Below are 19,201 nucleotides of genomic sequence, written 5' to 3' on the forward strand. Positions count from 1 at the left end.
TCACGCCTGGCTTGTCAGTCTGGACGTGTCTGGCAGTCGCTGGGCGCGATCACCACTCTGACATACGCAGTGAGTTGCGGGCGTGCCGTTGTCCGTGCCCCATCGTGATGATAGTGCCTTTGTGTTCTGGACGCCGGCTTGGAGCGAGGCAGCATGGGTGGGTCTTGGGCGTACAGAAGCTGCGGTCCTGAGAGGCTGTGGGCAATGTGGCAAATCTTTCTCTTTTCCTGACAAAGAGAGCCGTGCAGGTATGCGGGAGTGGTGTGAGAGCTGAATGGTTGGAGGAGCGTGTGATGAAAGCGTGAGGTATCAAGGCCCCGTGATTCCTTCGATAGCTCAGCTGGTAGAGCGGAGGACTGTAGGCTCCCTTGCACGGCCATCCTTAGGTCGCTGGTTCAACTCCGGCTCGAAGGAGTGCCCTTTTGGCCCCGGCCCAGAGCCCGCGCCACCTCAGCCTTTTGGCCCTGCCCGGGTGGCTCCCCCTTCAAGCGCTGCCCAGCCTTGAGCTCTTTCCTTTGGAGGGGAAGACGATCAGCCAAGGCCTTTTGAGGTGAACCCTGGGCAGGGGATGGTGGTCCTGAGCACAGGGATTGTCAGGGCTCACCTCCTGCAGGAAAGCGAGGGGGTGGGTCGGGGGGCTGTGAGCATGATGCCGATGGGAGTTGCTGGCTTTGGGTGCAGGGCAGCCTGGGTCAGGGGTGGGTGCCTGGGACGGGAGAGGACCTCAGGCAGAGGCCGTGAGCTGGGGAATTAGCTCAAGTGGTAGAGCGCTCGCTTAGCATGCGAGAGGCAGCGGGATCGATGCCCGCATTCTCCAACGCTTTTCGTTCCCCTTGCCTGGACACAGGGCCCTTTGCCTGGGGCCCGCGTCCTCTGCGGGGCTTGCGGTGCACCCAGCAAACAAGGAGTAGGACAACGTCCCAGGGTGTAACAAGAGCAGCATGGGCCGCTCAACAGGGGACCTTATTTTCTCCCTCTTTGCTTGACAGACCTCAAGTCTCATCTCAAGCACCGTGCCCAGCTTTGAGCTCCCCTGTCCAGGAAAGACATCAATGAAATGGAGCAACTTCAGTGGAGGGTCTCCAAGAAGCTGAGGGAATGGAGGGATTTCTACGTGAGGGCAGTGGGATTGTTCAGCCTGGAGAAAGAGAATTTTGGAGGGCTTACAGATGGCCTTCCAGCACTTAGGCGGAGGTTGCTGAGTAGAGGAAATACTGTCCTTTTGTCTGGTGCTTGACCCGAGGGCAAAAGACAGCAGAGTGAACTTGGATCAGGAGAAGCTGCAGCGGGATATGGGTAAGCTCCTTTTGGCCGTGAGGAGAGCCTGGCTGTAGAAGATGATGTTGAAGGAGCTGGTGGAGTTTTTCTGTTTGGCGGTTTGCATGATTTGACGGCGTAAAGGGCAGAGCCGGGTGGTGTGAGGTTGGAGTTGAGGCTGTTTGAAGCAAGATTTTGGAGTCCAGACATCACGCGGTGCTGTGCACGGGAAAGCGTTGGATGAGTGTGTGCTGGGCGAGGTAAGGGGCAGGGCCCCCTGATTCCTTCGATAGCTCAGCTGGTAGAGCGGAGGACTGTAGGCTCCCTTGCACGGCCATCCTTAGGTCGCTGGTTCAACTCCGGCTCGAAGGAGTGCCCTTTTGGCCCTGGCCCAGAGCCTGCGGTTCCCTTTGTCTCTTAAGCAGGAAAGTTCACACTGTGGAAACACTTGTGAGGTCAGAATGGAGCAGTTGACACCACAAGGGCTGCTCAGGAGCAAGTGGGAAGTCCACGCGAGCTTCAGTTGCGGTCGTGCAGTGGACCGGCAGCTCCATGGTCCTGTGCTAGCAGGTGGGATTCAGGCAGGCTGCTGGTGTCCAGAGGTCATGGCCAGGCTCAACGTCAATGGGGAACGTGGGCAGGCAGAGGCAGAACTGCAACCCCAGATCCAGTGGCCCTCAGAAAGGTACCAAGGGCAGGAGGCGCACCTTCCAAGTATCTCCTGTGCAAAGGAGGCCCAGGCTCGCAGGCTCGCGCTGAGGATTCCTGTAGTATTTTCATACGAGACGGCCATTTGCACACACTCCAAGTTGTTTCTGGGCTCAGACGGCCAAATGCACATGGTGCTGTGGATGCACTCAGGCCGCCAAGTGACTTTGACCCTGAGCGCTGGGGTTGTCAGGGCTCACCTCCCTCAGGAAAGGGAGCGGGTGGTTTCGGGGCTGGGGGTGAGAGTCCGAGGCCGATGGGAGCTGCTGGCTTTGGGTGCAGGGCAGCCTGGGTCAGGGGTGGGTGCCTGGGACGGGAGAGGACCTCAGGCAGAGGCCGTGAGCTGGGGAATTAGCTCAAGTGGTAGAGCGCTCGCTTAGCGTGTGAGAGGCAGCGGGATCGATGCCCGCATTCTCCAACGCTTTTCGTTCCCCTTGCCTGGACACAGGGCCCTTTGCCTGGGGCCCGCGTCCTCTGAGGGGGGCTCTGGGGAGCTCGCGGTGCACCGGGGCTGTGCAGAGGAGGATGACATCCCTGGCTGCGTCCCGAGCAGCACGTTCTGTGGATCAAGGGAAGGGATTCTCCCCCCTTTTCTCAGCACTTTGTTGATGGCCTCCCGCATAATGTCCCCAACTTGGGGGCTCTACGTAGAAGAGAGAGATAGACCGAGTGCTGTGACCTCAGAAGGCGGCCACCAGGATGGCTGGGAGCAGGCACACATGTCCCGTGAAGAGAGGCCAGTGAGCGTGGAGTGGCCCAGATCCTGGAGAAGAGAGAGCTTTGGGGGAGGTGGGAAGGGAGTAGCTGAGGAAGAGGCCATGGCCTGGGGAATTAGCTCAAGGGGCAGGGCGCTCGCTTAGCACGTGAGAGGCACGTAGCTCTGCAGGCAGTGCAGAAGACTGCAGGCTGCCTTGCACGGCGAGGTTTACCACAGAAGTTTTGGGATGGACCTCACGCCTGGCTTGTCAGTCTGGACGTGTCTGGCAGTCGCTGGGCGCGATCACCACTCTGACATACGCAGTGAGTTGCGGGCGTGCCGTTGTCCGTGCCCCATCGTGATGATAGTGCCTTTGTGTTCTGGACGCCGGCTTGGAGCGAGGCAGCATGGGTGGGTCTTGGGCGTACAGAAGCTGCGGTCCTGAGAGGCTGTGGGCAATGTGGCAAATCTTTCTCTTTTCCTGACAAAGAGAGCCGTGCAGGTATGCGGGAGTGGTGTGAGAGCTGAATGGTTGGAGGAGCGTGTGATGAAAGCGTGAGGTATCAAGGCCCCGTGATTCCTTCGATAGCTCAGCTGGTAGAGCGGAGGACTGTAGGCTCCCTTGCACGGCCATCCTTAGGTCGCTGGTTCAACTCCGGCTCGAAGGAGTGCCCTTTTGGCCCCGGCCCAGAGCCCGCGCCACCTCAGCCTTTTGGCCCTGCCCGGGTGGCTCCCCCTTCAAGCGCTGCCCAGCCTTGAGCTCTTTCCTTTGGAGGGGAAGACGATCAGCCAAGGCCTTTTGAGGTGAACCCTGGGCAGGGGATGGTGGTCCTGAGCACAGGGATTGTCAGGGCTCACCTCCTGCAGGAAAGCGAGGGGGTGGGTCGGGGGGCTGTGAGCATGATGCCGATGGGAGTTGCTGGCTTTGGGTGCAGGGCAGCCTGGGTCAGGGGTGGGTGCCTGGGACGGGAGAGGACCTCAGGCAGAGGCCGTGAGCTGGGGAATTAGCTCAAGTGGTAGAGCGCTCGCTTAGCATGCGAGAGGCAGCGGGATCGATGCCCGCATTCTCCAACGCTTTTCGTTCCCCTTGCCTGGACACAGAGCCCTTTGCCTGGGGCCCGCGTCCTCTGCGGGGCTTGCGGTGCACCCAGCAAACAAGGAGTAGGACAACGTCCCAGGGTGTAACAAGAGCAGCATGGGCCGCTCAACAGGGGACCTTATTTTCTCCCTCTTTGCTTGACAGACCTCAAGTCTCATCTCAAGCACCGTGCCCAGCTTTGAGCTCCCCTGTCCAGGAAAGACATCAATGAAATGGAGCAACTTCAGTGGAGGGTCTCCAAGAAGCTGAGGGAATGGAGGGATTTCTACGTGAGGGCAGTGGGATTGTTCAGCCTGGAGAAAGAGAATTTTGGAGGGCTTACAGATGGCCTTCCAGCACTTAGGCGGAGGTTGCTGAGTAGAGGAAATACTGTCCTTTTGTCTGGTGCTTGACCCGAGGGCAAAAGACAGCAGAGTGAACTTGGATCAGGAGAAGCTGCAGCGGGATATGGGTAAGCTCCTTTTGGCCGTGAGGAGAGCCTGGCTGTAGAAGATGATGTTGAAGGAGCTGGTGGAGTTTTTCTGTTTGGCGGTTTGCATGATTTGACGGCGTAAAGGGCAGAGCCGGGTGGTGTGAGGTTGGAGTTGAGGCTGTTTGAAGCAAGATTTTGGAGTCCAGACATCACGCGGTGCTGTGCACGGGAAAGCGTTGGATGAGTGTGTGCTGGGCGAGGTAAGGGGCAGGGCCCCCTGATTCCTTCGATAGCTCAGCTGGTAGAGCGGAGGACTGTAGGCTCCCTTGCACGGCCATCCTTAGGTCGCTGGTTCAACTCCGGCTCGAAGGAGTGCCCTTTTGGCCCTGGCCCAGAGCCTGCGGTTCCCTTTGTCTCTTAAGCAGGAAAGTTCACACTGTGGAAACACTTGTGAGGTCAGAATGGAGCAGTTGACACCACAAGGGCTGCTCAGGAGCAAGTGGGAAGTCCACGCGAGCTTCAGTTGCGGTCGTGCAGTGGACCGGCAGCTCCATGGTCCTGTGCTAGCAGGTGGGATTCAGGCAGGCTGCTGGTGTCCAGAGGTCATGGCCAGGCTCAACGTCAATGGGGAACGTGGGCAGGCAGAGGCAGAACTGCAACCCCAGATCCAGTGGCCCTCAGAAAGGTACCAAGGGCAGGAGGCGCACCTTCCAAGTATCTCCTGTGCAAAGGAGGCCCAGGCTCGCAGGCTCGCGCTGAGGATTCCTGTAGTATTTTCATACGAGACGGCCATTTGCACACACTCCAAGTTGTTTCTGGGCTCAGACGGCCAAATGCACATGGTGCTGTGGATGCACTCAGGCCGCCAAGTGACTTTGACCCTGAGCGCTGGGGTTGTCAGGGCTCACCTCCCTCAGGAAAGGGAGCGGGTGGTTTCGGGGCTGGGGGTGAGAGTCCGAGGCCGATGGGAGCTGCTGGCTTTGGGTGCAGGGCAGCCTGGGTCAGGGGTGGGTGCCTGGGACGGGAGAGGACCTCAGGCAGAGGCCGTGAGCTGGGGAATTAGCTCAAGTGGTAGAGCGCTCGCTTAGCGTGTGAGAGGCAGCGGGATCGATGCCCGCATTCTCCAACGCTTTTCGTTCCCCTTGCCTGGACACAGGGCCCTTTGCCTGGGGCCCGCGTCCTCTGAGGGGGGCTCTGGGGAGCTCGCGGTGCACCGGGGCTGTGCAGAGGAGGATGACATCCCTGGCTGCGTCCCGAGCAGCACGTTCTGTGGATCAAGGGAAGGGATTCTCCCCCCTTTTCTCAGCACTTTGTTGATGGCCTCCCGCATAATGTCCCCAACTTGGGGGCTCTACGTAGAAGAGAGAGATAGACCGAGTGCTGTGACCTCAGAAGGCGGCCACCAGGATGGCTGGGAGCAGGCACACATGTCCCGTGAAGAGAGGCCAGTGAGCGTGGAGTGGCCCAGATCCTGGAGAAGAGAGAGCTTTGGGGGAGGTGGGAAGGGAGTAGCTGAGGAAGAGGCCATGGCCTGGGGAATTAGCTCAAGGGGCAGGGCGCTCGCTTAGCACGTGAGAGGCACGTAGCTCTGCAGGCAGTGCAGAAGACTGCAGGCTGCCTTGCACGGCGAGGTTTACCACAGAAGTTTTGGGATGGACCTCACGCCTGGCTTGTCAGTCTGGACGTGTCTGGCAGTCGCTGGGCGCGATCACCACTCTGACATACGCAGTGAGTTGCGGGCGTGCCGTTGTCCGTGCCCCATCGTGATGATAGTGCCTTTGTGTTCTGGACGCCGGCTTGGAGCGAGGCAGCATGGGTGGGTCTTGGGCGTACAGAAGCTGCGGTCCTGAGAGGCTGTGGGCAATGTGGCAAATCTTTCTCTTTTCCTGACAAAGAGAGCCGTGCAGGTATGCGGGAGTGGTGTGAGAGCTGAATGGTTGGAGGAGCGTGTGATGAAAGCGTGAGGTATCAAGGCCCCGTGATTCCTTCGATAGCTCAGCTGGTAGAGCGGAGGACTGTAGGCTCCCTTGCACGGCCATCCTTAGGTCGCTGGTTCAACTCCGGCTCGAAGGAGTGCCCTTTTGGCCCCGGCCCAGAGCCCGCGCCACCTCAGCCTTTTGGCCCTGCCCGGGTGGCTCCCCCTTCAAGCGCTGCCCAGCCTTGAGCTCTTTCCTTTGGAGGGGAAGACGATCAGCCAAGGCCTTTTGAGGTGAACCCTGGGCAGGGGATGGTGGTCCTGAGCACAGGGATTGTCAGGGCTCACCTCCTGCAGGAAAGCGAGGGGGTGGGTCGGGGGGCTGTGAGCATGATGCCGATGGGAGTTGCTGGCTTTGGGTGCAGGGCAGCCTGGGTCAGGGGTGGGTGCCTGGGACGGGAGAGGACCTCAGGCAGAGGCCGTGAGCTGGGGAATTAGCTCAAGTGGTAGAGCGCTCGCTTAGCATGCGAGAGGCAGCGGGATCGATGCCCGCATTCTCCAACGCTTTTCGTTCCCCTTGCCTGGACACAGGGCCCTTTGCCTGGGGCCCGCGTCCTCTGCGGGGCTTGCGGTGCACCCAGCAAACAAGGAGTAGGACAACGTCCCAGGGTGTAACAAGAGCAGCATGGGCCGCTCAACAGGGGACCTTATTTTCTCCCTCTTTGCTTGACAGACCTCAAGTCTCATCTCAAGCACCGTGCCCAGCTTTGAGCTCCCCTGTCCAGGAAAGACATCAATGAAATGGAGCAACTTCAGTGGAGGGTCTCCAAGAAGCTGAGGGAATGGAGGGATTTCTACGTGAGGGCAGTGGGATTGTTCAGCCTGGAGAAAGAGAATTTTGGAGGGCTTACAGATGGCCTTCCAGCACTTAGGCGGAGGTTGCTGAGTAGAGGAAATACTGTCCTTTTGTCTGGTGCTTGACCCGAGGGCAAAAGACAGCAGAGTGAACTTGGATCAGGAGAAGCTGCAGCGGGATATGGGTAAGCTCCTTTTGGCCGTGAGGAGAGCCTGGCTGTAGAAGATGATGTTGAAGGAGCTGGTGGAGTTTTTCTGTTTGGCGGTTTGCATGATTTGACGGCGTAAAGGGCAGAGCCGGGTGGTGTGAGGTTGGAGTTGAGGCTGTTTGAAGCAAGATTTTGGAGTCCAGACATCACGCGGTGCTGTGCACGGGAAAGCGTTGGATGAGTGTGTGCTGGGCGAGGTAAGGGGCAGGGCCCCCTGATTCCTTCGATAGCTCAGCTGGTAGAGCGGAGGACTGTAGGCTCCCTTGCACGGCCATCCTTAGGTCGCTGGTTCAACTCCGGCTCGAAGGAGTGCCCTTTTGGCCCTGGCCCAGAGCCTGCGGTTCCCTTTGTCTCTTAAGCAGGAAAGTTCACACTGTGGAAACACTTGTGAGGTCAGAATGGAGCAGTTGACACCACAAGGGCTGCTCAGGAGCAAGTGGGAAGTCCACGCGAGCTTCAGTTGCGGTCGTGCAGTGGACCGGCAGCTCCATGGTCCTGTGCTAGCAGGTGGGATTCAGGCAGGCTGCTGGTGTCCAGAGGTCATGGCCAGGCTCAACGTCAATGGGGAACGTGGGCAGGCAGAGGCAGAACTGCAACCCCAGATCCAGTGGCCCTCAGAAAGGTACCAAGGGCAGGAGGCGCACCTTCCAAGTATCTCCTGTGCAAAGGAGGCCCAGGCTCGCAGGCTCGCGCTGAGGATTCCTGTAGTATTTTCATACGAGACGGCCATTTGCACACACTCCAAGTTGTTTCTGGGCTCAGACGGCCAAATGCACATGGTGCTGTGGATGCACTCAGGCCGCCAAGTGACTTTGACCCTGAGCGCTGGGGTTGTCAGGGCTCACCTCCCTCAGGAAAGGGAGCGGGTGGTTTCGGGGCTGGGGGTGAGAGTCCGAGGCCGATGGGAGCTGCTGGCTTTGGGTGCAGGGCAGCCTGGGTCAGGGGTGGGTGCCTGGGACGGGAGAGGACCTCAGGCAGAGGCCGTGAGCTGGGGAATTAGCTCAAGTGGTAGAGCGCTCGCTTAGCGTGTGAGAGGCAGCGGGATCGATGCCCGCATTCTCCAACGCTTTTCGTTCCCCTTGCCTGGACACAGGGCCCTTTGCCTGGGGCCCGCGTCCTCTGAGGGGGGCTCTGGGGAGCTCGCGGTGCACCGGGGCTGTGCAGAGGAGGATGACATCCCTGGCTGCGTCCCGAGCAGCACGTTCTGTGGATCAAGGGAAGGGATTCTCCCCCCTTTTCTCAGCACTTTGTTGATGGCCTCCCGCATAATGTCCCCAACTTGGGGGCTCTACGTAGAAGAGAGAGATAGACCGAGTGCTGTGACCTCAGAAGGCGGCCACCAGGATGGCTGGGAGCAGGCACACATGTCCCGTGAAGAGAGGCCAGTGAGCGTGGAGTGGCCCAGATCCTGGAGAAGAGAGAGCTTTGGGGGAGGTGGGAAGGGAGTAGCTGAGGAAGAGGCCATGGCCTGGGGAATTAGCTCAAGGGGCAGGGCGCTCGCTTAGCACGTGAGAGGCACGTAGCTCTGCAGGCAGTGCAGAAGACTGCAGGCTGCCTTGCACGGCGAGGTTTACCACAGAAGTTTTGGGATGGACCTCACGCCTGGCTTGTCAGTCTGGACGTGTCTGGCAGTCGCTGGGCGCGATCACCACTCTGACATACGCAGTGAGTTGCGGGCGTGCCGTTGTCCGTGCCCCATCGTGATGATAGTGCCTTTGTGTTCTGGACGCCGGCTTGGAGCGAGGCAGCATGGGTGGGTCTTGGGCGTACAGAAGCTGCGGTCCTGAGAGGCTGTGGGCAATGTGGCAAATCTTTCTCTTTTCCTGACAAAGAGAGCCGTGCAGGTATGCGGGAGTGGTGTGAGAGCTGAATGGTTGGAGGAGCGTGTGATGAAAGCGTGAGGTATCAAGGCCCCGTGATTCCTTCGATAGCTCAGCTGGTAGAGCGGAGGACTGTAGGCTCCCTTGCATGGCCATCCTTAGGTCGCTGGTTCAACTCCGGCTCGAAGGAGTGCCCTTTTGGCCCCGGCCCAGAGCCCGCGCCACCTCAGCCTTTTGGCCCTGCCCGGGTGGCTCCCCCTTCAAGCGCTGCCCAGCCTTGAGCTCTTTCCTTTGGAGGGGAAGACGATCAGCCAAGGCCTTTTGAGGTGAACCCTGGGCAGGGGATGGTGGTCCTGAGCACAGGGATTGTCAGGGCTCACCTCCTGCAGGAAAGCGAGGGGGTGGGTCGGGGGGCTGTGAGCATGATGCCGATGGGAGTTGCTGGCTTTGGGTGCAGGGCAGCCTGGGTCAGGGGTGGGTGCCTGGGACGGGAGAGGACCTCAGGCAGAGGCCGTGAGCTGGGGAATTAGCTCAAGTGGTAGAGCGCTCGCTTAGCATGCGAGAGGCAGCGGGATCGATGCCCGCATTCTCCAACGCTTTTCGTTCCCCTTGCCTGGACACAGGGCCCTTTGCCTGGGGCCCGCGTCCTCTGCGGGGCTTGCGGTGCACCCAGCAAACAAGGAGTAGGACAACGTCCCAGGGTGTAACAAGAGCAGCATGGGCCGCTCAACAGGGGACCTTATTTTCTCCCTCTTTGCTTGACAGACCTCAAGTCTCATCTCAAGCACCGTGCCCAGCTTTGAGCTCCCCTGTCCAGGAAAGACATCAATGAAATGGAGCAACTTCAGTGGAGGGTCTCCAAGAAGCTGAGGGAATGGAGGGATTTCTACGTGAGGGCAGTGGGATTGTTCAGCCTGGAGAAAGAGAATTTTGGAGGGCTTACAGATGGCCTTCCAGCACTTAGGCGGAGGTTGCTGAGTAGAGGAAATACTGTCCTTTTGTCTGGTGCTTGACCCGAGGGCAAAAGACAGCAGAGTGAACTTGGATCAGGAGAAGCTGCAGCGGGATATGGGTAAGCTCCTTTTGGCCGTGAGGAGAGCCTGGCTGTAGAAGATGATGTTGAAGGAGCTGGTGGAGTTTTTCTGTTTGGCGGTTTGCATGATTTGACGGCGTAAAGGGCAGAGCCGGGTGGTGTGAGGTTGGAGTTGAGGCTGTTTGAAGCAAGATTTTGGAGTCCAGACATCACGCGGTGCTGTGCACGGGAAAGCGTTGGATGAGTGTGTGCTGGGCGAGGTAAGGGGCAGGGCCCCCTGATTCCTTCGATAGCTCAGCTGGTAGAGCGGAGGACTGTAGGCTCCCTTGCACGGCCATCCTTAGGTCGCTGGTTCAACTCCGGCTCGAAGGAGTGCCCTTTTGGCCCTGGCCCAGAGCCTGCGGTTCCCTTTGTCTCTTAAGCAGGAAAGTTCACACTGTGGAAACACTTGTGAGGTCAGAATGGAGCAGTTGACACCACAAGGGCTGCTCAGGAGCAAGTGGGAAGTCCACGCGAGCTTCAGTTGCGGTCGTGCAGTGGACCGGCAGCTCCATGGTCCTGTGCTAGCAGGTGGGATTCAGGCAGGCTGCTGGTGTCCAGAGGTCATGGCCAGGCTCAACGTCAATGGGGAACGTGGGCAGGCAGAGGCAGAACTGCAACCCCAGATCCAGTGGCCCTCAGAAAGGTACCAAGGGCAGGAGGCGCACCTTCCAAGTATCTCCTGTGCAAAGGAGGCCCAGGCTCGCAGGCTCGCGCTGAGGATTCCTGTAGTATTTTCATACGAGACGGCCATTTGCACACACTCCAAGTTGTTTCTGGGCTCAGACGGCCAAATGCACATGGTGCTGTGGATGCACTCAGGCCGCCAAGTGACTTTGACCCTGAGCGCTGGGGTTGTCAGGGCTCACCTCCCTCAGGAAAGGGAGCGGGTGGTTTCGGGGCTGGGGGTGAGAGTCCGAGGCCGATGGGAGCTGCTGGCTTTGGGTGCAGGGCAGCCTGGGTCAGGGGTGGGTGCCTGGGACGGGAGAGGACCTCAGGCAGAGGCCGTGAGCTGGGGAATTAGCTCAAGTGGTAGAGCGCTCGCTTAGCGTGTGAGAGGCAGCGGGATCGATGCCCGCATTCTCCAACGCTTTTCGTTCCCCTTGCCTGGACACAGGGCCCTTTGCCTGGGGCCCGCGTCCTCTGAGGGGGGCTCTGGGGAGCTCGCGGTGCACCGGGGCTGTGCAGAGGAGGATGACATCCCTGGCTGCGTCCCGAGCAGCACGTTCTGTGGATCAAGGGAAGGGATTCTCCCCCCTTTTCTCAGCACTTTGTTGATGGCCTCCCGCATAATGTCCCCAACTTGGGGGCTCTACGTAGAAGAGAGAGATAGACCGAGTGCTGTGACCTCAGAAGGCGGCCACCAGGATGGCTGGGAGCAGGCACACATGTCCCGTGAAGAGAGGCCAGTGAGCGTGGAGTGGCCCAGATCCTGGAGAAGAGAGAGCTTTGGGGGAGGTGGGAAGGGAGTAGCTGAGGAAGAGGCCATGGCCTGGGGAATTAGCTCAAGGGGCAGGGCGCTCGCTTAGCACGTGAGAGGCACGTAGCTCTGCAGGCAGTGCAGAAGACTGCAGGCTGCCTTGCACGGCGAGGTTTACCACAGAAGTTTTGGGATGGACCTCACGCCTGGCTTGTCAGTCTGGACGTGTCTGGCAGTCGCTGGGCGCGATCACCACTCTGACATACGCAGTGAGTTGCGGGCGTGCCGTTGTCCGTGCCCCATCGTGATGATAGTGCCTTTGTGTTCTGGACGCCGGCTTGGAGCGAGGCAGCATGGGTGGGTCTTGGGCGTACAGAAGCTGCGGTCCTGAGAGGCTGTGGGCAATGTGGCAAATCTTTCTCTTTTCCTGACAAAGAGAGCCGTGCAGGTATGCGGGAGTGGTGTGAGAGCTGAATGGTTGGAGGAGCGTGTGATGAAAGCGTGAGGTATCAAGGCCCCGTGATTCCTTCGATAGCTCAGCTGGTAGAGCGGAGGACTGTAGGCTCCCTTGCACGGCCATCCTTAGGTCGCTGGTTCAACTCCGGCTCGAAGGAGTGCCCTTTTGGCCCCGGCCCAGAGCCCGCGCCACCTCAGCCTTTTGGCCCTGCCCGGGTGGCTCCCCCTTCAAGCGCTGCCCAGCCTTGAGCTCTTTCCTTTGGAGGGGAAGACGATCAGCCAAGGCCTTTTGAGGTGAACCCTGGGCAGGGGATGGTGGTCCTGAGCACAGGGATTGTCAGGGCTCACCTCCTGCAGGAAAGCGAGGGGGTGGGTCGGGGGGCTGTGAGCATGATGCCGATGGGAGTTGCTGGCTTTGGGTGCAGGGCAGCCTGGGTCAGGGGTGGGTGCCTGGGACGGGAGAGGACCTCAGGCAGAGGCCGTGAGCTGGGGAATTAGCTCAAGTGGTAGAGCGCTCGCTTAGCATGCGAGAGGCAGCGGGATCGATGCCCGCATTCTCCAACGCTTTTCGTTCCCCTTGCCTGGACACAGGGCCCTTTGCCTGGGGCCCGCGTCCTCTGCGGGGCTTGCGGTGCACCCAGCAAACAAGGAGTAGGACAACGTCCCAGGGTGTAACAAGAGCAGCATGGGCCGCTCAACAGGGGACCTTATTTTCTCCCTCTTTGCTTGACAGACCTCAAGTCTCATCTCAAGCACCGTGCCCAGCTTTGAGCTCCCCTGTCCAGGAAAGACATCAATGAAATGGAGCAACTTCAGTGGAGGGTCTCCAAGAAGCTGAGGGAATGGAGGGATTTCTACGTGAGGGCAGTGGGATTGTTCAGCCTGGAGAAAGAGAATTTTGGAGGGCTTACAGATGGCCTTCCAGCACTTAGGCGGAGGTTGCTGAGTAGAGGAAATACTGTCCTTTTGTCTGGTGCTTGACCCGAGGGCAAAAGACAGCAGAGTGAACTTGGATCAGGAGAAGCTGCAGCGGGATATGGGTAAGCTCCTTTTGGCCGTGAGGAGAGCCTGGCTGTAGAAGATGATGTTGAAGGAGCTGGTGGAGTTTTTCTGTTTGGCGGTTTGCATGATTTGACGGCGTAAAGGGCAGAGCCGCGTGGTGTGAGGTTGGAGTTGAGGCTGTTTGAAGCAAGATTTTGGAGTCCAGACATCACGCGGTGCTGTGCACGGGAAAGCGTTGGATGAGTGTGTGCTGGGCGAGGTAAGGGGCAGGGCCCCGTGATTCCTTCGATAGCTCAGCTGGTAGAGCGGAGGACTGTAGGCTCCCTTGCACGGCCATCCTTAGGTCGCTGGTTCAACTCCGGCTCGAAGGAGTGCCCTTTTGGCCCTGGCCCAGAGCCTGCGGTTCCCTTTGTCTCTTAAGCAGGAAAGTTCACACTGTGGAAACACTTGTGAGGTCAGAATGGAGCAGTTGACACCACAAGGGCTGCTCAGGAGCAAGTGGGAAGTCCACGCGAGCTTCAGTTGCGGTCGTGCAGTGGACCGGCAGCTCCATGGTCCTGTGCTAGCAGGTGGGATTCAGGCAGGCTGCTGGTGTCCAGAGGTCATGGCCAGGCTCAACGTCAATGGGGAACGTGGGCAGGCAGAGGCAGAACTGCAACCCCAGATCCAGTGGCCCTCAGAAAGGTACCAAGGGCAGGAGGCGCACCTTCCAAGTATCTCCTGTGCAAAGGAGGCCCAGGCTCGCAGGCTCGTGCTGAGGATTCCTGTAGTATTTTCATACGAGACGGCCATTTGCACACACTCCAAGTTGTTTCTGGGCTCAGACGGCCAAATGCACATGGTGCTGTGGATGCACTCAGGCCGCCAAGTGACTTTGACCCTGAGCGCTGGGGTTGTCAGGGCTCACCTCCCTCAGGAAAGGGAGCGGGTGGTTTCGGGGCTGGGGGTGAGAGTCCGAGGCCGATGGGAGCTGCTGGCTTTGGGTGCAGGGCAGCCTGGGTCAGGGGTGGGTGCCTGGGACGGGAGAGGACCTCAGGCAGAGGCCGTGAGCTGGGGAATTAGCTCAAGTGGTAGAGCGCTCGCTTAGCGTGTGAGAGGCAGCGGGATCGATGCCCGCATTCTCCAACGCTTTTCGTTCCCCTTGCCTGGACACAGGGCCCTTTGCCTGGGGCCCGCGTCCTCTGAGGGGGGCTCTGGGGAGCTCGCGGTGCACCGGGGCTGTGCAGAGGAGGATGACATCCCTGGCTGCGTCCCGAGCAGCACGTTCTGTGGATCAAGGGAAGGGATTCTCCCCCCTTTTCTCAGCACTTTGTTGATGGCCTCCCGCATAATGTCCCCAACTTGGGGGCTCTACGTAGAAGAGAGAGATAGACCGAGTGCTGTGACCTCAGAAGGCGGCCACCAGGATGGCTGGGAGCAGGCACACATGTCCCGTGAAGAGAGGCCAGTGAGCGTGGAGTGGCCCAGATCCTGGAGAAGAGAGAGCTTTGGGGGAGGTGGGAAGGGAGTAGCTGAGGAAGAGGCCATGGCCTGGGGAATTAGCTCAAGGGGCAGGGCGCTCGCTTAGCACGTGAGAGGCACGTAGCTCTGCAGGCAGTGCAGAAGACTGCAGGCTGCCTTGCACGGCGAGGTTTACCACAGAAGTTTTGGGATGGACCTCACGCCTGGCTTGTCAGTCTGGACGTGTCTGGCAGTCGCTGGGCGCGATCACCACTCTGACATACGCAGTGAGTTGCGGGCGTGCCGTTGTCCGTGCCCCATCGTGATGATAGTGCCTTTGTGTTCTGGACGCCGGCTTGGAGCGAGGCAGCATGGGTGGGTCTTGGGCGTACAGAAGCTGCGGTCCTGAGAGGCTGTGGGCAATGTGGCAAATCTTTCTCTTTTCCTGACAAAGAGAGCCGTGCAGGTATGCGGGAGTGGTGTGAGAGCTGAATGGTTGGAGGAGCGTGTGATGAAAGCGTGAGGTATCAAGGCCCCGTGATTCCTTCGATAGCTCAGCTGGTAGAGCGGAGGACTGTAGGCTCCCTTGCACGGCCATCCTTAGGTCGCTGGTTCAACTCCGGCTCGAAGGAGTGCCCTTTTGGCCCCGGCCCAGAGCCCGCGCCACCTCAGCCTTTTGGCCCTGCCCGGGTGGCTCCCCCTTCAAGCGCTGCCCAGCCTTGAGCTCTTTCCTTTGGAGGGGAAGACGATCAGCCAAGGCCTTTTGAGGTGAACCCTGGGCAGGGGATGGTGGTCCTGAGCACAGGGATTGTCAGGGCTCACCTCCTGCAGGAAAGCGAGGGGGTGGGTCGGGGGGCTGTGAGCATGATGCCGATGGGAGTTGCTGGCTTTGGGTGCAGGGCAGCCTGGGTCAGGGGTGGGTGCCTGGGACGGGAGAGGACCTCAGGCAGAGGCCGTGAGCTGGGGAATTAGCTCAAGTGGTAGAGCGCTCGCTTAGCATGCGAGAGGCAGCGGGATCGATGCCCGCATTCTCCAACGCTTTTCGTTCCCCTTGCCTGGACACAGGGCCCTTTGCCTGGGGCCCGCGTCCTCTGCGGGGCTTGCGGTGCACCCAGCAAACAAGGAGTAGGACAACGTCCCAGGGTGTAACAAGAGCAGCATGGGCCGCTCAACAGGGGACCTTATTTTCTCCCTCTTTGCTTGACAGACCTCAAGTCTCATCTCAAGCACCGTGCCCAGCTTTGAGCTCCCCTGTCCAGGAAAGACATCAATGAAATGGAGCAACTTCAGTGGAGGGTCTCCAAGAAGCTGAGGGAATGGAGGGATTTCTACGTGAGGGCAGTGGGATTGTTCAGCCTGGAGAAAGAGAATTTTGGAGGGCTTACAGATGGCCTTCCAGCACTTAGGCGGAGGTTGCTGAGTAGAGGAAATACTGTCCTTTTGTCTGGTGCTTGACCCGAGGGCAAAAGACAGCAGAGTGAACTTGGATCAGGAGAAGCTGCAGCGGGATATGGGTAAGCTCCTTTTGGCCGTGAGGAGAGCCTGGCTGTAGAAGATGATGTTGAAGGAGCTGGTGGAGTTTTTCTGTTTGGCGGTTTGCATGATTTGACGGCGTAAAGGGCAGAGCCGGGTGGTGTGAGGTTGGAGTTGAGGCTGTTTGAAGCAAGATTTTGGAGTCCAGACATCACGCGGTGCTGTGCACGGGAAAGCGTTGGATGAGTGTGTGCTGGGCGAGGTAAGGGGCAGGGCCCCCTGATTCCTTCGATAGCTCAGCTGGTAGAGCGGAGGACTGTAGGCTCCCTTGCACGGCCATCCTTAGGTCGCTGGTTCAACTCCGGCTCGAAGGAGTGCCCTTTTGGCCCTGGCCCAGAGCCTGCGGTTCCCTTTGTCTCTTAAGCAGGAAAGTTCACACTGTGGAAACACTTGTGAGGTCAGAATGGAGCAGTTGACACCACAAGGGCTGCTCAGGAGCAAGTGGGAAGTCCACGCGAGCTTCAGTTGCGGTCGTGCAGTGGACCGGCAGCTCCATGGTCCTGTGCTAGCAGGTGGGATTCAGGCAGGCTGCTGGTGTCCAGAGGTCATGGCCAGGCTCAACGTCAATGGGGAACGTGGGCAGGCAGAGGCAGAACTGCAACCCCAGATCCAGTGGCCCTCAGAAAGGTACCAAGGGCAAGAGGCGCACCTTCCAAGTATCTCCTGTGCAAAGGAGGCCCAGGCTCGCAGGCTCGCGCTGAGGATTCCTGTAGTATTTTCATACGAGACGGCCATTTGCACACACTCCAAGTTGTTTCTGGGCTCAGACGGCCAAATGCACATGGTGCTGTGGATGCACTCAGGCCGCCAAGTGACTTTGACCCTGAGCGCTGGGGTTGTCAGGGCTCACCTCCCTCAGGAAAGGGAGCGGGTGGTTTCGGGGCTGGGGGTGAGAGTCCGAGGCCGATGGGAGCTGCTGGCTTTGGGTGCAGGGCAGCCTGGGTCAGGGGTGGGTGCCTGGGACGGGAGAGGACCTCAGGCAGAGGCCGTGAGCTGGGGAATTAGCTCAAGTGGTAGAGCGCTCGCTTAGCGTGTGAGAGGCAGCGGGATCGATGCCCGCATTCTCCAACGCTTTTCGTTCCCCTTGCCTGGACACAGGGCCCTTTGCCTGGGGCCCGCGTCCTCTGAGGGGGGCTCTGGGGAGCTCGCGGTGCACCGGGGCTGTGCAGAGGAGGATGACATCCCTGGCTGCGTCCCGAGCAGCACGTTCTGTGGATCAAGGGAAGGGATTCTCCCCCCTTTTCTCAGCACTTTGTTGATGGCCTCCCGCATAATGTCCCCAACTTGGGGGCTCTACGTAGAAGAGAGAGATAGACCGAGTGCTGTGACCTCAGAAGGCGGCCACCAGGATGGCTGGGAGCAGGCACACATGTCCCGTGAAGAGAGGCCAGTGAGCGTGGAGTGGCCCAGATCCTGGAGAAGAGAGAGCTTTGGGGGAGGTGGGAAGGGAGTAGCTGAGGAAGAGGCCATGGCCTGGGGAATTAGCTCAAGGGGCAGGGCGCTCGCTTAGCACGTGAGAGGCACGTAGCTCTGCAGGCAGTGCAGAAGACTGCAGGCTGCCTTGCACGGCGAGGTTTACCACAGAAGTTTTGGGATGGACCTCACGCCTGGCTTGTCAGTCTGGACGTGTCTGGCAGTCGCTGGGCGCGATCACCACTCTGACATACGCAGTGAGTTGCGGGCGTGCCGTTGTCCGTGCCCCATCGTGATGATAGTGCCTTTGTGTTCTGGACGCTGGCTTGGAGCGAGGCAGCATGGGTGGGTCTTGGGCATACAGAAGCTGCGGTCCTGAGAGGCTGTGGGCAATGTGGCAAATCTTTCTCTTTTCCTGACAAAGAGAGCCGTGCAGGTATGCGGGAGTGGTGTGAGAGCTGAATGGTTGGAGGAGCGTGTGATGAAAGCGTGAGGTATCAAGGCCCCGTGATTCCTTCGATAGCTCAGCTGGTAGAGCGGAGGACTGTAGGCTCCCTTGCACGGCCATCCTTAGGTCGCTGGTTCAACTCCGGCTCGAAGGAGTGCCCTTTTGGCCCCGGCCCAGAGCCCGCGCCACCTCAGCCTTTTGGCCCTGCCCGGGTGGCTCCCCCTTCAAGCGCTGCCCAGCCTTGAGCTCTTTCCTTTGGAGGGGAAGACGATCAGCCAAGGCCTTTTGAGGTGAACCCTGGGCAGGGGATGGTGGTCCTGAGCACAGGGATTGTCAGGGCTCACCTCCTGCAGGAAAGCGAGGGGGTGGGTCGGGGGGCTGTGAGCATGATGCCGATGGGAGTTGCTGGCTTTGGGTGCAGGGCAGCCTGGGTCAGGGGTGGGTGCCTGGGACGGGAGAGGACCTCAGGCAGAGGCCGTGAGCTGGGGAATTAGCTCAAGTGGTAGAGCGCTCGCTTAGCATGCGAGAGGCAGCGGGATCGATGCCCGCATTCTCCAACGCTTTTCGTTCCCCTTGCCTGGACACAGGGCCCTTTGCCTGGGGCCCGCGTCCTCTGCGGGGCTTGCGGTGCACCCAGCAAACAAGGAGTAGGACAACGTCCCAGGGTGTAACAAGAGCAGCATGGGCCGCTCAACAGGGGACCTTATTTTCTCCCTCTTTGCTTGACAGACCTCAAGTCTCATCTCAAGCACCGTGCCCAGCTTTGAGCTCCCCTGTCCAGGAAAGACATCAATGAAATGGAGCAACTTCAGTGGAGGGTCTCCAAGAAGCTGAGGGAATGGAGGGATTTCTACGTGAGGGCAGTGGGATTGTTCAGCCTGGAGAAAGAGAATTTTGGAGGGCTTACAGATGGCCTTCCAGCACTTAGGCGGAGGTTGCTGAGTAGAGGAAATACTGTCCTTTTGTCTGGTGCTTGACCCGAGGGCAAAAGACAGCAGAGTGAACTTGGATCAGGAGAAGCTGCAGCGGGATATGGGTAAGCTCCTTTTGGCCGTGAGGAGAGCCTGGCTGTAGAAGATGATGTTGAAGGAGCTGGTGGAGTTTTTCTGTTTGGCGGTTTGCATGATTTGACGGCATAAAGGGCAGAGCCGGGTGGTGTGAGGTTGGAGTTGAGGCTGTTTGAAGCAAGATTTTGGAGTCCAGACATCACGCGGTGCTGTGCACGGGAAAGCGTTGGATGAGTGTGTGCTGGGCGAGGTAAGGGGCAGGGCCCCCTGATTCCTTCGATAGCTCAGCTGGTAGAGCGGAGGACTGTAGGCTCCCTTGCACGGCCATCCTTAGGTCGCTGGTTCAACTCCGGCTCGAAGGAGTGCCCTTTTGGCCCTGGCCCAGAGCCTGCGGTTCCCTTTGTCTCTTAAGCAGGAAAGTTCACACTGTGGAAACAC

At 59.3% G+C, this 19,201-nt stretch overlaps 1 protein-coding gene and 21 non-coding genes across 24 annotated transcripts in view; 21 read left to right on the top strand and 1 right to left on the bottom strand.

Moving 5' to 3' along the window:
- DNAJC5B (DnaJ heat shock protein family (Hsp40) member C5 beta) overlaps positions 1-19,201 on the bottom strand; it is a 44,747-nt gene that overhangs the window by 18,068 nt on the left and 7,478 nt on the right. The window lies entirely within an intron of this gene.
- TRNAY-GUA (transfer RNA tyrosine (anticodon GUA)) lies at positions 326-414 on the top strand. The gene is given in 2 exon segments: positions 326-362; positions 379-414. It is a non-coding gene; the product is annotated as a tRNA-Tyr (tRNA).
- Positions 745-817, top strand: TRNAA-AGC (transfer RNA alanine (anticodon AGC)). The gene has a single exon. It is a non-coding gene; the product is annotated as a tRNA-Ala (tRNA).
- TRNAY-GUA (transfer RNA tyrosine (anticodon GUA)) lies at positions 1,541-1,629 on the top strand. The gene is given in 2 exon segments: positions 1,541-1,577; positions 1,594-1,629. It is a non-coding gene; the product is annotated as a tRNA-Tyr (tRNA).
- Positions 3,242-3,330, top strand: TRNAY-GUA (transfer RNA tyrosine (anticodon GUA)). The gene is given in 2 exon segments: positions 3,242-3,278; positions 3,295-3,330. It is a non-coding gene; the product is annotated as a tRNA-Tyr (tRNA).
- Positions 3,661-3,733, top strand: TRNAA-AGC (transfer RNA alanine (anticodon AGC)). Its single transcript has one exon. It is a non-coding gene; the product is annotated as a tRNA-Ala (tRNA).
- Positions 4,457-4,545, top strand: TRNAY-GUA (transfer RNA tyrosine (anticodon GUA)). The gene is given in 2 exon segments: positions 4,457-4,493; positions 4,510-4,545. It is a non-coding gene; the product is annotated as a tRNA-Tyr (tRNA).
- Positions 6,158-6,246, top strand: TRNAY-GUA (transfer RNA tyrosine (anticodon GUA)). Its single transcript is given in 2 exon segments — positions 6,158-6,194; positions 6,211-6,246. It is a non-coding gene; the product is annotated as a tRNA-Tyr (tRNA).
- On the top strand, positions 6,577-6,649 carry TRNAA-AGC (transfer RNA alanine (anticodon AGC)). The gene has a single exon. It is a non-coding gene; the product is annotated as a tRNA-Ala (tRNA).
- TRNAY-GUA (transfer RNA tyrosine (anticodon GUA)) lies at positions 7,373-7,461 on the top strand. The gene is given in 2 exon segments: positions 7,373-7,409; positions 7,426-7,461. It is a non-coding gene; the product is annotated as a tRNA-Tyr (tRNA).
- Positions 9,074-9,162, top strand: TRNAY-GUA (transfer RNA tyrosine (anticodon GUA)). The gene is given in 2 exon segments: positions 9,074-9,110; positions 9,127-9,162. It is a non-coding gene; the product is annotated as a tRNA-Tyr (tRNA).
- Positions 9,493-9,565, top strand: TRNAA-AGC (transfer RNA alanine (anticodon AGC)). Its single transcript has one exon. It is a non-coding gene; the product is annotated as a tRNA-Ala (tRNA).
- Positions 10,289-10,377, top strand: TRNAY-GUA (transfer RNA tyrosine (anticodon GUA)). Its single transcript is given in 2 exon segments — positions 10,289-10,325; positions 10,342-10,377. It is a non-coding gene; the product is annotated as a tRNA-Tyr (tRNA).
- TRNAY-GUA (transfer RNA tyrosine (anticodon GUA)) lies at positions 11,990-12,078 on the top strand. The gene is given in 2 exon segments: positions 11,990-12,026; positions 12,043-12,078. It is a non-coding gene; the product is annotated as a tRNA-Tyr (tRNA).
- On the top strand, positions 12,409-12,481 carry TRNAA-AGC (transfer RNA alanine (anticodon AGC)). Its single transcript has one exon. It is a non-coding gene; the product is annotated as a tRNA-Ala (tRNA).
- TRNAY-GUA (transfer RNA tyrosine (anticodon GUA)) lies at positions 13,205-13,293 on the top strand. Its single transcript is given in 2 exon segments — positions 13,205-13,241; positions 13,258-13,293. It is a non-coding gene; the product is annotated as a tRNA-Tyr (tRNA).
- TRNAY-GUA (transfer RNA tyrosine (anticodon GUA)) lies at positions 14,906-14,994 on the top strand. Its single transcript is given in 2 exon segments — positions 14,906-14,942; positions 14,959-14,994. It is a non-coding gene; the product is annotated as a tRNA-Tyr (tRNA).
- TRNAA-AGC (transfer RNA alanine (anticodon AGC)) lies at positions 15,325-15,397 on the top strand. The gene has a single exon. It is a non-coding gene; the product is annotated as a tRNA-Ala (tRNA).
- Positions 16,121-16,209, top strand: TRNAY-GUA (transfer RNA tyrosine (anticodon GUA)). The gene is given in 2 exon segments: positions 16,121-16,157; positions 16,174-16,209. It is a non-coding gene; the product is annotated as a tRNA-Tyr (tRNA).
- On the top strand, positions 17,822-17,910 carry TRNAY-GUA (transfer RNA tyrosine (anticodon GUA)). The gene is given in 2 exon segments: positions 17,822-17,858; positions 17,875-17,910. It is a non-coding gene; the product is annotated as a tRNA-Tyr (tRNA).
- On the top strand, positions 18,241-18,313 carry TRNAA-AGC (transfer RNA alanine (anticodon AGC)). The gene has a single exon. It is a non-coding gene; the product is annotated as a tRNA-Ala (tRNA).
- TRNAY-GUA (transfer RNA tyrosine (anticodon GUA)) lies at positions 19,037-19,125 on the top strand. Its single transcript is given in 2 exon segments — positions 19,037-19,073; positions 19,090-19,125. It is a non-coding gene; the product is annotated as a tRNA-Tyr (tRNA).

This window comes from Grus americana, chromosome 2, assembly GCF_028858705.1.
Source record: "Grus americana isolate bGruAme1 chromosome 2, bGruAme1.mat, whole genome shotgun sequence".
Lineage (NCBI taxonomy): Eukaryota > Metazoa > Chordata > Aves > Gruiformes > Gruidae > Grus > Grus americana.